The following is a 17,308-nucleotide window of genomic DNA, read 5'->3' as shown; positions in this document are numbered from 1 at the left end:
TACAACTCAGTTTGTTGAACCCGCTTTCTGAAACAGGGCCCAGGTCTTGGCAGCACAGCAGAACGGGCGATCAGACCAAGGAGGCAGAAAAGCAAGTGTGTTCCTACATGATGCATATATCTGACATCTCACATATGAACACAGTTGACTCACCAGCTCTTCAAATCAATTAACAGTTGCTGCATCTAGACTTAATGAACCAGCAAGGATTCATTTTAGAATGGTTAGGCCTATCATACTGAATTTTTTGTAAATGTAGTTTTCCTCAACTGGTAACTAAGTGTCTGGGCTTGTTATGAAAAAGTCCTCCATCTTTAGAAAGGTGATTTCAGTAGCCAACATATCTTTAAACATTCTCTAAAAACTGGTAAAAATAAACCTCCTTGTTGTAGAAATTAATGAACAGAAAACCACCAAAATGAATATCAAAGAATAAACACAGCGTTTCACTTTCTTTAACTGTTTAATTAACTAAGATGTTCTTCTGTTTACCGTTTTCATCAAGTTTATCATTTCAAGCCTGAAATATTTAATTTCATGTGTAATGAATCTGTAATGAAGTTTCACCTTTTGAAAAAATGTAAAAATAAATGAAATTTCCACTATATTGTAATTTTATGAGATGCACCTGTAGAGTACTTGACATTTTAGGTGTCAAGTTTGGAACCTGCAGCCGTTCACAACTCCATCCTTGATTAGGAGAGTGCCCTTCTTTATTTTTGTAACACAGCAGATGGGAATGAGCACAGACTCACAATTCTTTTAGCCAAATTTTCAAATATGCGCTTAAAATTATGAACGTTGATGGAGACCCAGCTGTGGTAGGGCTGCATCTTTCCATGGGACAGGAAGTCCCAATGTCATGAAGATTACTGAAAAGATAATCAGATATGCTCTTCGAAAGTTGTACCACACCAGGTTTCAAGGTGCATCATGTAGGAACACACCTGCCTCCAGTGGTCTGATCGTCTGTGCTGCTGCATCAAATCAAGAATGTCCTGATGGAAGTAGGCCGAAGCATGTTGGTGACTTGATACATAAATAAATTGTTGGTTCGGATGTATACGCATTAAGTCTTTCGAGCCTGATACAAACGAATTTCTGTAGAAATTAATATACAAGAATGCATGTGTACTGTAGCCAAATCCTTAAAACGTCTACTTTATTGGTAGTGTGTGAGTGCCACCTAGTGGAGGTCTTGCATTATGTTTGGATTGTGCTGGGTTAGTTCTAATTTGTTAATAAAAGTAGGGGGAAACACAGACGTTATTACTTAAATGTAGCTACACAGCGTTTCATTTTGCAAAATGAAAGTCCTTGGTTTTCATTTTTGGAGGTTAGTACACTCATTTTACCAGGAGCGAGTTAGGACCTTCCACAAATGATAACCTGTTCAATGCGGACGTGAACCTGCAACCTGCCTCATAGAGCAAACTTCTCACTATGACTGTTTATCTGTCTACCTTCAATATTTCCAAACAATGACATTGTCTAACAAATTTGTAAAGGGAATAGTGGCAAGGCAAGTTTATTTATAAAGCACAATGCATACAAAGTGGAAATTCAAAGTGCTTTAGAAAAATCCGATGAAAGAACACCAAGAATGTGCGTTGAAAGAACATAGAGAAATAAAAGATTAAAGTGGGCCTACTATAAAAATAAATGAAATATGCCTAAAGGATAAGAAATTCTGAGCATTCTGGATTCTGAGTGGAAAATTAAGTGGTCATGATAGGCGTTTCTTTAGATAAACGATATACAACGCAATAATAGGTAGTTTCGTATAGCTTAATGGGCGCTACAATTTTGCAGGTCAAATCTTACATTGGCGTGATTTAATTAGGACCTAAGTAAGATTCCATCTCTCTAACTATAGACAACTCAAAAGGTCTGGAGTGGTTTTCTTATGTGTCTGTGGCTTGCTTACAGACAACAGAAAGGTTTTGTAGTTCCTTCACCACACAACATAATAAATTTTAGGCCTATACTAATATAATATACAATAAAACAATTTCTACAGTTATTTATACACATAAGCTATAAACATATAGGCCTACGTATGCTATACACCCCGAACATGTATTGTATTTTATTGAAGAGTCCATCTTGACTGCGTTAGTGCACCAAGCATCATCGATGTAAAACACAAAGTCCACTTCTGCTCATCTTGCTAGAGTCTTGCGCGGACAGATCGAAACATGGACCAACTGCCAAGTGCTTGATCGGGGATGTTGATGGGGCAGGTCTCTGTAACAATGTGGACAAAACAGTCTCTGAATTCATTTGTTTGGTCAACATGAGTCACATTTTGTCCAGACTGCATCTTTAGGAGCAGAATTAAGTCCAAGCTGGGCCAGCATGTCTCCTCTCCTGGCTCTCTGTCCTCTCCTCTGAGTGATCACTGCACCCGTGTGGTGGGTTGGATTAATGTGGTCTGTTCTTGTTATTTACTGATTGGGTGATAACAGTTCAAACTGATTGGCTTTGGAAAAGAAAGGGTGGAGCTCATTATCATTTAACACTATGCGTCATTGGGGACACTGAGCCCCGTTAAAAAGCGGCGTTACATGAGCACATAGAGCGACGTTTTTTTCGCCACCTCCATACCGACGAGAAATGCGTCGTTGTTTACATAATTCCACAGCGCTTTTTACGTTTTGCCGTTCAAACGGCGCTTTTTACGCTGTTTTTTTTAACAAAACAAGGTAGGAAAGTAGCGTATTGTGAGCCTTTTAGCCTTCCATACACTTGCAGCGAATGTACTCACGCGAGAAAAGCATCGCGAGGCGAAAATTCGCGTTTGGTCTGACACCGGCATAAGAGGACTGATGCCTCACTGTAAAAAACAAACTCTGTTAAAAGTAAAACTACTGCATTGAAAATTTAAGTAAAAATATACAAGTAGTCTAAAAGCAGGAAAATGTGGAAGTAGCCCATTAAAAATAAAATTAGAGAAAGAAAAATGTCCCCTATGACTATCAAGCTATTATATTATATCATTAATTATTCTTCCTCATGCATTAATGTAGTTGGTGGAGGTTGAACAATTTTGTATCAGCAATTAATGTTTATTGTTATATGTATTAATCTGCTGATTGTTTACTCCATTAAATCGATTGCAAAGATGGTGACAATTGTGAGAAATGTTGTCACAATTACCCAGAGCCCAAAGTGACACCTTTTACAATGCTTGTTTTCTAAAAACCTCAAATAATTAAAAATACATTAAAATAATCAAAAGTAAAACCTGCAGATCTTCAGGTTTGTGATGATGAAAAATGACTAATACCAAACAGTTGCAATTACCTTTCTGTCAATTAGCCTAAGTAATGTAGGCCTACTAGCTGTACTTGTATAAACTGTTAAGTAATTTACTTTATAACAAAACATCCTATTTTTTAAACTCTTCATATGTTTTGTGTGTAAAAAGCTTATTTTTAAAGTAACTAGTAACCGAAGCTGTCAGATAAATGTAGTGAAGTAAAAGGTACAATATTTCTCTTTGAGAGGTGGTGGAGTAGACGTAGAAAATGGTATGAAAAGAAAACACTGAAGTTAAGTACAAATGTCTCTAATATGTACTTAAGTAGGGCCTACAGTCAGTAAATGTACTTTATCACTGTCCTCCACTGGGCTTGGCTTTGGCTACCTAAAACTAAGGAAAGGACTTGAGATATGTTTCTGTATTTTGGCTCTGGATCAAAAGAGGGAATTTGGTGGGGCCGGGGGGCCGCTGCTGCACGTGTTTGAGTACTTCCTCCTCTAACAGATGTAATCTTACTCCAAACTTTTGATAAAACTTGAGAGCCCTGCAACAGACTACTGCATAGAAGACTGCAGATGCCACCAGAGTCATAGAAAGATTAGGCAGCAAAACTACTTGGTGAGGTTTAGACATAAATTATGGTTTGGTTTAGGGCTGAACGATTAATTGCATTTGCGATATTATCGCGATGTAATAAAACGAGATTTTCTAATCGCAATGGCTGCGATTATTCTCTGGTCACATGACACCCAAGACGAAAGCAGTCTGACGAAGTTGATGTCTGGTCCGGTGTTGTCGGAGAATTTCTAAGCTTGTCTATTAAACACGACAGTCGTCACTCTGTTTTATTTTGAACCTCAAACTGAGTATTTTTTCTTTTCTCACTGGGATACAGAAAGATGGACTCCTAGGAGATTTGAACTGGGATAAGGACTTATTAATTGCTGGTTGAAATGTGGGTTTTGTATTGAGCTCTTACTGTATAACACACTGTGGTCTGTAGGTAGGCCGACCTGATGATATATCATATTAGTTAATGCCATGACTTGACTCAAATTATCTTTCTTAGATTATAATTTGATATATCTTCTCCTCCATTGCTCATAATAATAATTCTACCTAATTTCATCATAACACAGGCCTGACCCACAAGAAACAGTGTAGTTCTATCTAATGTTGTGTTGGTGATACTATACACTGATTTACTGCTTGTCCATTTTGAATAATACAGAAGGTAAAGAGCTTAAAAATTAATCGCATATTAAATCGCACTCGCAATATTGGTTTTAAAAAATCGCGATTTAGATTAATTTCCAAAATCGTTCAGCCCTAGTTTGGTTTTAAAATATCTACGTTACTTATGCAAGTTATTTGAAAAACTAAAAACAGTATCTCACAAGTGAGTACACCCATAATATTTTTGTAAATATTTGCTTATATCCTTTCAAGTGACATTTTTACTGAGGGGTGTCCTCACTTTTGTTGCCAGAGGTTTAGACATTAATGCCTGTGTGATGTGTTATCTTTGAGTGGACAGCAAATTTACACTGTTACACAAGCTGTACACTCACTACTTTAGTTGTAAGTGTGATTTCTTCAGTGTTGTCACATGAAAAGATATAATCAAACGTTTACAAAAATGTGTGAGGGGTGTACTCAATTTGTGAGCTACTGTATGTAGAGTTTTTGTTTTACATGGGAAACAAACATCAGTCTTGTAGGTGAAAGGCTGGTGTCTGATCCATCCATCCACATCAATCTTACCTGAAGTTTTCTGGTATTTAAATTACTTTTAGCGTTCAACAATGACACTGAAAGGCTTCCCAATGCTTTAAAAACTCACCAAAGGGTCTTGACCATTGTACCATATTTGATGACTTCAGAGTGAGAATGGGTTGAGCCTGACTTTAAAAAGTTTAAAGGTTTTCTAAATTCCACATATATCCTTGTTAAAATCATTGCTAGCCTCATCAACAAGGTCCGGGTTCCCCCACTGACACTCCCCCCTTGCAAATGATACGAATGTCTTTGCACATGTCGTGTCATGCACAGACCTGGCACGTTGCACATATTTGTTGTTGATTGTTGATCTTTGTTGTTGTATATTTTTATGCCGTCACTTTATATATTTATATGTACACAATATTCTCTTCCGTTGCAATACTTCTGCACGACACAAACCCAGAATAATGCAACAGTGTTCTTTCTCTGCTAACAGTTTTATCGTATTATTTTTGTTATTCTTATATAACTTGCACTGTCCATTCCATATTTATGTATTTCTACATTTATTTATGTTGACTGTATGTTTTTCTACGCGTAGCACCTTATGACCAAAGCAAATTCCTCGTATGTGTAAAACACTACGTGCCAATAAAGCCTTTCTGATTCAGATTCTTCTGATTGTTACTTGAGTTTTAGGTTGATTGATTTTACTGTATTCTGCTCATTAGCAGGTATTTGTAGGCTTTTAGCAGATAAACTCCATATCAGTAATGCATGGCTCTTTTTCTGCTGTTGACATCAGATCATAACAAAATGTTCAATTCTCGTTCCAGATTCTCTTGGCGGTTTAGAGGCTCAGGAGAAGTTGAGTTCTTTGGGAATCTGTTCTGTGCAGCAGCAGAGAGAGAACAGCAGACAGGAGAGAAGATACTGGAGCTGTTATCATCAGTGTGCAGATATCAATCATTCCCTCTTAGTTACATGGATGATATTATCATGTGGTTTCCTGCTGGATCTGTACTCCCACCTGAAGGACTATGAGACTAAAACAGGCTTGAGGGTCCTTCCATCATTACAGTCAGTTTTCCAGTCAGCTCCTGCAGTCTGGTCCATAAACCTCTCAGAGAGAAAGACCTCCATCCTCCTGGAAGTGCTGAAACTCCAACCAGAGAAGAAACCAGTGGAGCTGACAGGCTGCTCAGATGAAGAGAGTGAAGTGAGGAGTTTCCTACAGTGTCTGCCTTATATCTCACAGCTCAGGTAAATGAATTGTACTTCACATGACTTCAGTGGACATTTCTGGAAACTTTTGGAGCTGATTGATAAATAAATTTACATTTATTCATTGGTGGTGATAAATGTTTGGGTAAAGTTTTCCTTTCAGCCACTCTGTTGGTTCAGGACTGGTATTCCAGTATAACATGCACATTTCTGGAAGCTCTTTGTTTTTATCAGTCATCTCAATCAGAACTCAGTGGCCAAAGTAAATTCCCCCCATGCATCTTTGAAAAGCGACATTACAGTAACTTTTGTTCAACAGAGGAGAAATGGAAGAAGAGAGTATGTCTTTGGCTTTTTACCTGTTAACATCTTGGCTTCTTCACTGGTTGTTGACATAAGTGTAGTTCTAATACAAAAGATGTGAGTTTTTTGGGAGCGCAAGTTATGCACCCTGGGGGCTGAGCCCCCTGTCTTTCAGTCCTACTGACGTCAGTGTGAACAGCCCAAGCCACGTTGAATCTGATCTCTTCCAGTTTGGATTGGGCCACTTTCATATGTGGTCTAAATACGATACAGGTCTGAGTTTTTGACAAGCAGTCTCAATCTGGAATTCATGCTACTCTGACGTTACTCTATAGCAGCAATTCTGCACTAGCTGTTCCAGAAGCTCCAGAAAAAACATTACTTAACATGTGTTTCTCTTTCTCCTTGACCTTGTTATCATCTGCATCGCCGCAGTAAAGAACCCCGTACAGAACAGAGCAGGCATGAAAATTACAGGTTTAGTCAGATAATAGATGGGCACTGAAGCATGGTGTTAAACAGGCCTGGAGGTGAAGACCGTACTGTTTATTATCAGGATGCAGCCTCTGCTGCTCTGTGTAACCTTTGTAACCAATGTAGAGCATTTTTCTTGCACACGGATTTAATGAATGAAAACAACCCATAGAATGAAACTGTTATAACTAGAATTAATAAGCTATAAAATACAATATGATTTGAAATGATTATCATTATAGTAACATTTTATAATTTATTAACATTATTAGTGCTGGGCAACGATTCAAATAATAACACGTTAATGTGCCCAGCCCTAAACATTATACTAACATTACACTATTAAATGAACTCTATTCTGTTCATTTAATGTTACAATATTATACTAATACACTAATTTATACTAGTTCCTCCTCCAGGTTGTGGATTGTGTCTCTGCAGTGGACAGATGTAGATTTAACCATTGTGCCAGTATGTGCTCCTTCTACCCGCCTCCTCTTGTTCTGTTTTACATCTGTTTCACTAAAGTTATTGTTATAAATAATGTACAGTAATCTTGTTAACATAAAATGTGGCGTGAGTTGTGTGGGTGGTGCTGGTGTATTGTGTATCCGTCCCGGGTTTAAAAACTACAAGTCCCTATGCCACAATGCGTCAGCCACTGTAGTTTTCTGTGATGAGTGTTTTCTCTCAGCACTGTGAGCAGAGTTTTACGTGTCAGATTTTCAAATAATCTGTTTCTATATTTTTAAAGGCTGAATGTCCAGATAGCAGGGTCTTCAGTTTCACATCATAACAGCACACAAGGAGAAGGAACACACATATATCTTTGTCAACTTCTTCCCCGTGATGAGTTTGCACTCCTGTTGCATCATTGCTCTGTTGGAGAGTGTGACAGCTGCTGGGATGAAGGAGCTGCTCCTTCTTTTAATGTGTTCAGCAGTCTGATGCTGAAGGAGCTGCTCAGAGACCTCACGTCTCCTGCAGGGGCTGAGAGGTGTCGTCCATGACTGATGTCAGCTTGGCTAACGTCCTCCTCTCACCCTCCTCCTCTGTGGAGTCTGGAGGGCAGTCCAGGACATAATGGTGCGTTCCATTTAACATGGGAAGTCGGAATTTCAGAGTCTGAAATTTCAAAGCCCCCTTAAGTCAGATTGCAAACTTGGAAAGTCGGTAAACGGCACTACCCCAAGTTCATGATCCAAGATGGCTGCTCTGAGTATCAACAGCTAGTGAAAGCTGTAGTTTATACTGTTTATTAGCACTTCTGTGTACTTGTGTCTTATAGAACTTTTTGTACACAAAGTGCCGTCCAACTGCTATTTGTACACGTGTTGCTACAGTGTTCAGTGTGAGTAAATGCCACACAACGCATTTTGTATCAACCGGTGTAACCATGGCAACCTGGCTAGTTGTAACCAACGGCTGGCGGAGCGAGGTTTTCCGATTTGTAACTGGAACGCCGTCAACTCGGGTGTGACGTCATTCTCTGCTCCAACCTTCAACTTCCGAGGTTAATGGAACGCAGCATAACTAGTCCTCTTATCCAGTTTAATGAGTCTTTACATTTATTCATTTAGCTGACGCTTTTATCCAAAGCTACTTACTATTGCTATTTATATCAGAGGCCGCACGCCTCTGAAGCCACATGGGGTTAAGTGTCTTGCTCAGGGACACATTGGAGTCTCACAGAGAGCTTCTAGCTTCCCAACAAGGTTCTCAAGCCTCACGCATTCACTGAGACACTCGCATTTCAAGCAGCTCACACGCTCACAGCTTTTATTTCTCACGCTGAGAAGTAAGAGATAACGCCACAAAGTTGTCCCGCTATACAATTAATGGTCGAGGCGCAGGCATATGGCGTTATATGTCGAGTTCATAGCTTTCTCTGTACCAAGTATCAGAGCCGGTAAGCCAATCAGAAATTAGAATTTGAAGTTTCCGGGTAAATTCCGTGACCCGCTGAAAGCATGTTCGTTACCAAGCAACATGGATGCTCGCGCACACACGGAGGTGAAGTTGAAAGAGTCAGTGAATGTGGTAACTGTAGGTGCCCGATCTGTTTTTCTTAGCATTTTGATTTTACGATTCCTGGACGAAATCACCTGCCTGTGATCAAAGAGTGAGAGCAGCTGATGTTGGGGAGTACAGACAAATGTGTGCTAAATCATTATTGAAGCAGTCAAAAACTCTCCAACCTCTTTGCAACCAAAAGCTTTGGCTGTTTTGGCCAGTGGTGGAAAAAGGATTCAGATCCTGTTTTGAGTAAAGGTGCTTTCAGACCAAAAGCGAAGCGAGCGTTAGGGGCGGTGAGTTTACATACAAAGTCAATGTAAAGACGCGGAGAGACGCGATTTCCTGTCGGGCGGGCGAAGCGACGCGAAGGGGGCGGGGCAGAGCGGGGGATTGAAAATCTGCAGGCCGGCTGACAGCTGCTAAACTTGGGCTAGAGGAGCAGGGAGCAGCGCTGCAACCTTCGGAGAAATAAACACCCCTAGTCGGTCGGATTCGGCTCTGACAACTATGCCGTTTACTCGCGGGAGGAGCTCCGAGTTAACTGTTTTTATTAAATTAGCTTTTTGCTTTAGTTTTTGGGATTTCAACGTTGATTTATCTTCACTGGAGCTTCTCAGCAGCTATCTTCCGTGCACATCCGGTTCCAGTGTTGTTGTTAGCGTCGTTAGCTCTGTCGGACTACGACTTCATATTTCTATAAAACCGGACAAAGCTGGACATTACTTGGAGAAAAGAAAGCAAGGAGGTTGAACTACCTGGTGAGTTCAGAAAACATGTGTCTGTAACTTTATTCCAGCTATCATTGTACTTTACTGTGACCAAGTTAACATAGCATAGCCCTGATCGATCCAAACTCCATTCAGAAAACAAACATTTTAGAAGTTGTTGTCCTGCTGTCTTGCTGCTAGACCTGACAAACCATGAATTCATATGTTTAACAAATCTGCATCATGTTGTAGTTATTTCGGCATCAGTTTAATCCGTTTATTGCTATTTAATCACAGCAAAATGTTTACTCTGGTTTCATACAGTTGTAGTAATGGCGAGTTGTGTTTATTCGCCTTCTCGCGTTAAAATCGCCTTCTCGCGTTGTGTGTGAGTATGGAACGCTAAAAGGCTCACAATACGCCACTTTCCTACCTCGTTTTGTTAAAAAAAACAGCGTAAAAAGCTTAGTTTGAACGGCCAGGACGCCGCTTTTTACGCCGCTAAAAACGACGCATTTTTCGTCGGTCTGGAGGCGGCGAAAAAAACGTTGCTCTATGTGCTCATGTAACGCCGCTTTTTAACGGGGCTCAGTGTCCCCAATGAGGCATAGTGTTAAATGATAATGAGATCCACCCTGTCTTTTCCAAAGCCAATCAGTTTGAACTGTTATCACCCAATCAGTAAATAGTGACACTTGTCACTGCTAATGACGCCGCCTTATAAGTAGAGTTGCTATTGGTTGCGGGTTCGCGACCCGTTCCCATCTCGTTTATTGCGGGAGGTTTTTCTGTTTTCTGTTACAATGGCAATCAGTAAAATGAAGTTGTAAGCAAACAAACCTTACTGTGTTTTCCTCTATTTTATTGACCTAATAGAACCAATCCAATATTAATGTACCGACTGTGCTTTACTATAAGGTGCAACGTCTGCAGGCTTGAGAAAGGAGGATGGTTGGTGTGTGCAACTGACTGTTCAGCAAATGCACAACAAATAAAAGCTTTGAATCTGCAGGGCCCTGTTTCAGAACGCGGGTTTAGTGAAAACTCTGAGTAAATTGAGCCCGAGATTTCGCTTTCACAGAGCGAGATCAGATTAACTCTAGGTATGTAACCCCGGCAACTTACGCTGTGAACCTAACCTGCTCGGGAGGAGATTTACTTCAACTAATGTTAGTTTCTCTCCGACTCCTCTCCTGCGGAGCTGGAAGCGGTGTGACAAAAGTGACATTTCCTCATTCATACTGTCGATTTCAAAGCACATATTGGAACAGTTACGTCTTTAGAATCATCGAAATCACGGTTAAATAGGCTATTGGTTTTTTTTACCCAAACATGATCTTGAACATGACGCTTCATGCATCATGTTCAACTCTCTGACAAAATACGAAATGAGCAAGATTTTATTAATGGAACATAAATGTCTAAAACTTCACACTCATTAATAGGTATAGGCCTACTGAGTTGGACTGTGGCTTTACAATCACAGGTCCATGAAGAGCCTAAAATGTGTCTAATCTGTTCATTAATATTTTTATCTTCAGTTATTGTCACCGGCATTTAGTCCTGTCAGGTTCCAGCTGAATAAACAGGCCTGTAGCTGTTTAAAATGAACAACAGGCTGGAGGAGAATTCGAACACTTTATTATTCATTAAGGAAATTCCAGTCTGCTAAATGATGAATCAGCAACGCTGTATAAAATGTAATATTGTTAACGTATCAATCCTGCGTTTTATAGCCAATCATGGTCCGCGTTGGCACGCATTAATTTTTCTAGCTACACACGATTAAAAAGAGGCTCTGCCTTTATTTACCCGTTGCCATGGTGAATTGTAGTATTGGAGCTCCATTGATGTCTTTTTTCCATCCCCACGCACGCGCTTCAGGCTCAACAAACTCAGAGTTGACTGAACTTATTCTGATCGGCCTTTCTGAAATGTAAAACTCGGAGTTCGTCAACCCAGAGTTCAGGTTTACAACTCAGTTTGTTGAACCCGCTTTCTGAAACAGGGCCCAGGTCTTGGCAGCACAGCAGAACGGGCCGTCAGACCAAGGAGGCAGAAAAGCAAGTGTGTTTCTACATGATGCATATATCTGACATCTCACATATGAACACAGTTGACTCACCAGCTCTTCAAATCAATTAACAGTTGCTGCATCTAGACTTAATGAACCAGCAAGGATTCATTTTAGAATGGTTAGGCCTATCATACTGAATTTTTTGTAAATGTAGTTTTCCTCAACTGGTAACTAAGTGTCTGGGCTGGTTCTGAAAAAGTCCTCCATCTTTAGAAAGGTGATTTCAGTAGCCAACATATCTTTAAACATTCTCTAAAAACTGGTAAAAATAAACCTCCTTGTTGTAGAAATTAATGAACAGAAAACCACCAAAATGAATATCAAAGAATAAACAACGCGTTTCACTTTCTTTAACTGTTTAATTAACTAAGATGTTCTTCTGTTTACCGTTTTCATCAAGTTTATCATTTCAAGCCTGAAATATTTAATTTCATGTGTAATGAATCTGTAATGAAGTTTCACCTTTTGAAAAAATGTAAAAATAAATGAAATTTCCACTATATTGTAATTTTATGAGATGCACCTGTAGAGTACTTGACATTTTAGGTGTCAAGTTTGGAACCTGCAGCCGTTCACAACTCCATCCTTGATTAGGAGAGTGCCCTTCTTTATTTTTGTAACACAGCAGATGGGAATGAGCACAGACTCTTATTTCTTTTAGCCAAATTTTCAAATAAGCTTAAAATTATGAACGTTGATGGAGACCCAGCTGTGGTAGGGCTGCGTCTTTCCATGGGACAGGAAGTCCCAATGTCATGAAGATTACTGAAAAGATAATCAGATATGCTCTTCGAAAGTTTTACCACACCAGGTTTCAAGGTGCATCATGTAGGAACACACCTGCCTCCAGTGGTCTGATCGTCTGTGCTGCTGCATCCAAACCAAGAATGTCCTGATGGAAGTAGGCCGAAGCATGTTGGTGACTTGATACATAAATAAATTGTTGGTTCGGATGTATACGCATTAAGTCTTTCGAGCCTGATACAAACGAATTTCTGTAGAAATTAATATACAAGAATGCATGTGTACTGTAGCCAAATCCTTAAAACGTCTACTTTATTGGTAGTGTGTGAGTGCCACCTAGTGGAGGTCTTGCATTATGTTTGGATTGTGCTGGGTTAGTTCTAATTTGTTAATAAAAGTAGGGGGAAACACAGACGTTATATACTTAAAATGTAGCTACACAGCGTTTCATTTTGCAAAATGAAAGTCCTTGGTTTTCATTTTTGGAGGTTAGTACACTCATTTTACCAGGAGCGAGTTAGGACCTTCCACAAATGATAACCTGTTCAATGCGGACGTGAACCTGCAACCTGCCTCATAGAGCAAACTTCTCACTATGACTGTTTATCTGTCTACCTTCAATATTTCCAAACAATGACATTGTCTAACAAATTTGTAAAGGGAATAGTGGCAAGGCAAGTTTATTTATAAGCACAATGGATACAAAGTGGAAATTCAAAGTGCTTTAGAAAAATCCGATGAAAGAACACCAAGAATGTGCGTTGAAAGAACATAGAGAAATAAAAGATTAAAGTGGGCCTACTATAAAAATAATGAAATATGCCTAAAGGATAAGAAATTCTGAGCATTCTGGATTCTGAGTGGAAAATTAAGTGGTCATGATAGGCGTTTCTTTAGATAAACGATATACAACGCAATAATAGGTAGTTTCGTATAGCTTAATGGGCGCTACAATTTTGCAGGTCAAATCTTACATTGGCGTGATTTAATTAGGACCTAAGTAAGATTCCATCTCTCTAACTATAGACAACTCAAAAGGTCTGGAGTGGTTTTCTTATGTGTCTGTGGCTTGCTTACAGACAACAGAAAGGTTTTGTAGTTCCTTCACCACACAACATAATAAATTTTAGGCCTATACTAAATATAATATACAATAAAACAATTTCTACAGTTATTTATACACATAAGCTATAAACATATAGGCCTACGTATGCTATACACCCCGAACATGTATTGTATTTTATTGAAGAGTCCATCTTGACTGCGTTAGTGCACCAAGCATCATCGATGTAAAACACAAAGTCCACTTCTGCTCATCTTGCTAGAGTCTTGCGCGGACAGATCGAAACATGGACCAACTGCCAAGTGCTTGATCGGGGATGTTGATGGGGCAGGTCTCTGTAACAATGTGGACAAAACAGTCTCTGAATTCATTTGTTTGGTCAACATGAGTCACATTTTGTCCAGACTGCATCTTTAGGAGCAGAATTAAGTCCAAGCTGGGCCAGCATGTCTCCTCTCCTGGCTCTCTGTCCTCTCCTCTGAGTGATCACTGCACCCGTGTGGTGTTGGATTAATGTGGTCTGTTCTTGTTATTTACTGATTGGGTGATAACAGTTCAAACTGATTGGCTTTGGAAAAGAAAGGGTGGAGCTCATTATCATTTAACACTATGCGTCATTGGGGACACTGAGCCCCGTTAAAAAGCGGCGTTACATGAGCACATAGAGCGACGTTTTTTTCGCCACCTCCATACCGACGAGAAATGCGTCGTTGTTTACATAATTCCACAGCGCTTTTTACGTTTTGCCGTTCAAACGGCGCTTTTTACGCTGTTTTTTTTAACAAAACAAGGTAGGAAAGTAGCGTATTGTGAGCCTTTTAGCCTTCCATACACTTGCAGCGAATGTACTCACGCGAGAAAAGCATCGCGAGGCGAAAATTCGCGTTTGGTCTGACACCGGCATAAGAGGACTGATGCCTCACTGTAAAAAACAAACTCTGTTAAAAGTAAAACTACTGCATTGAAAATTTAAGTAAAAATATACAAGTAGTCTAAAAGCAGGAAAATGTGGAAGTAGCCCATTAAAAATAAAATTAGAGAAAGAAAAATGTCCCCTATGACTATCAAGCTATTATATATTATCATTAATTATTCTTCCTCATGCATTAATGTAGTTGGTGGAGGTTGAACAATTTTGTATCAGCAATTAATGTTTATTGTTATATGTATTAATCTGCTGATTGTTTACTCCATTAAATCGATTGCAAAGATGGTGACAATTGTGAGAAATGTTGTCACAATTACCCAGAGCCCAAAGTGACACCTTTTACAATGCTTGTTTTCTAAAAACCTCAAATAATTAAAAATACATTAAAATAATCAAAAGTAAAACCTGCAGATCTTCAGGTTTGTGATGATGAAAAATGACTAATACCAAACAGTTGCAATTACCTTTCTGTCAATTAGCCTAAGTAATGTAGGCCTACTAGCTGTACTTGTATAAACTGTTAAGTAATTTACTTTATAACAAAACATCCTATTTTTTAAACTCTTCATATGTTTTGTGTGTAAAAAGCTTATTTTTAAAGTAACTAGTAACCGAAGCTGTCAGATAAATGTAGTGAAGTAAAAGTACAATATTTCCTTTGAGAGGTGGGAGTAGACGTAGAAAATGGTAAAAAAAACACTGAAGTTAAGTACAAATGTCTCTAATATGTACTTAAGTAGGGCCTACAGTCAGTAAATGTACTTTATCACTGTCCTCCACTGGGCTTGGCTTTGGCTACCTAAAACTAAGGAAAGGACTTGAGATATGTTTCTGTATTTTGGCTCTGGATCAAAAGAGGGAATTTGGTGGGGCCGGGGGCCGCTGCTGCACGTGTTTGAGTACTTCCTCCTCTAACAGATGTAATCTTACTCCAAACTTTTGATAAAACTTGAGAGCCCTGCAACAGACTACTGCATAGAAGACTGCAGATGCCACCAGAGTCATAGAAAGATTAGGCAGCAAAACTACTTGGTGAGGTTTAGACATAAATTATGGTTTGGTTTAGGGCTGAACGATTAATTGCATTTGCGATATTATCGCGATGTAATAAAACGAGATTTTCTAATCGCAATGGCTGCGATTATTCTCTGGTCACATGACACCCAAGACGAAAGCAGTCTGACGAAGTTGATGTCTGGTCCGGTGTTGTCGGAGAATTTCTAAGCTTGTCTATTAAACACGACAGTCGTCACTCTGTTTTATTTGAACCTCAAACTGAGTATTTTTTCTTTCTCACTGGGATACAGAAAGATGGACTCCTAGGAGATTTGAACTGGGATAAGGACTTATTAATTGCTGGTTGAAATGTGGGTTTTGTATTGAGCTCTTACTGTATAACACACTGTGGTCTGTAGGTAGGGCGACCTGATGATATATCATATTATTTAATGCCATGACTTGACTCAAATTATCTTTCTTAGATTATAATTTGATATATCTTCTCCTCCATTGCTCATAATAATAATTCTACCTAATTTCATCATAACACAGGCCTGACCCACAAGAAATAGTGTAGTTCTATCTAATATTGTGTTGGTGATACTATACACTGATTTACTGCTTGTCCATTTTGAATAATACAGAAGGTAAAGAGCTTAAAATTAATCGCATATTAAATCGCACTCGCAATATTGGTTTTAAAAAATCGCGATTTAGATTAATTTCCAAAATCGTTCAGCCCTAGTTTGGTTTTAAAACATCTACGTTACTTATGCAAGTTATTTAAAAAACTAAAAACAGTATCTCACAAGTGAGTACACCCATAATTTTTGTAAATATTTGCTTATATCCTTTCAAGTGACATTTTTACTGAGGGGTGTCCTCACTTTTGTTGCCAGCGGTTTAGACATTAATGCCTGTGTGATGTGTTATCTTTGAGTGGACAGCAAATTTACACTGTTACACAAGCTGTACACTCACTACTTTAGTAGTAAGTGTGATTTCTTCAGTGTTGTCACATGAAAAGATATAATCAAACGTTTACAAAAATGTGTGAGGGGTGTACTCAATTTGTGAGATACTGTATGTAGAGTTTTTGTTTTACATGGGAAACAAACATCAGTCTTGTAGGTGAAAGGCTGGTGTCTGATCCATCCATCCACATCAATCTTACCTGAAGTTTTCTGGTATTTAAATTACTTTTAGCGTTCAACAATGACACTGAAAGGCTTCCCAATGCTTTAAAAACTCACCAAAGGGTCTTGACCATGGTACCATATTTGATGACTTCAGAGTGAGAATGGGTTGAGCCTAACTTTAAAAAGTTTAAAGGTTTTCTAAATTCCACATATATCCTTGTTAAAATCATTGCTAGCCTCATCAACAAGGTCCGGGTTCCCCCACTGACACTCCCCCCTTGCAAATGATACGAATGTCTTTGCACATGTCGTGTCGGGCACAGACCTGGCACGTTGCACATATTTGTTGTTGATTGTTGATCTTTGTTGTTGTATATTTTTATGCCGTCACTTTATATATTTATATGTACACAATATTCTCTTCCGTTGCAATACTTCTGCACGACACAAACCCAGAATAATGCAACAGTGTTCTTTCTCTGCTAACAGTTTTATTGTATTATTTTTGTTATTCTTATATAACTTGCACTGTCCATTCCATATTTATGTATTTCTACATTTATTTATGTTGACTGTATGTTTTTCTACGCGTAGCACCTTATGACCAAAGCAAATTCCTCGTATGTGTAAAACACTACGTGCCAATA

At 38.9% G+C, this 17,308-nt stretch overlaps 1 protein-coding gene across 1 annotated transcript in view; it reads left to right on the top strand.

The window, feature by feature from the left end:
• Window positions 1-17,308, top strand: part of LOC119915596 — an 89,549-nt gene that overhangs the window by 23,041 nt on the left and 49,200 nt on the right. The window lies entirely within an intron of this gene.

This window comes from Micropterus salmoides, unplaced genomic scaffold (genome assembly GCF_014851395.1).
Source record: "Micropterus salmoides isolate LMB-PRFRI ecotype aquatic unplaced genomic scaffold, ASM1485139v1 Ms_hic_scaffold_1, whole genome shotgun sequence".
NCBI lineage: Eukaryota > Metazoa > Chordata > Actinopteri > Centrarchiformes > Centrarchidae > Micropterus > Micropterus salmoides.
Note: the sequence above shows the minus strand (reverse complement) of the source record. Positions and strands in the feature narration are given on the sequence as shown.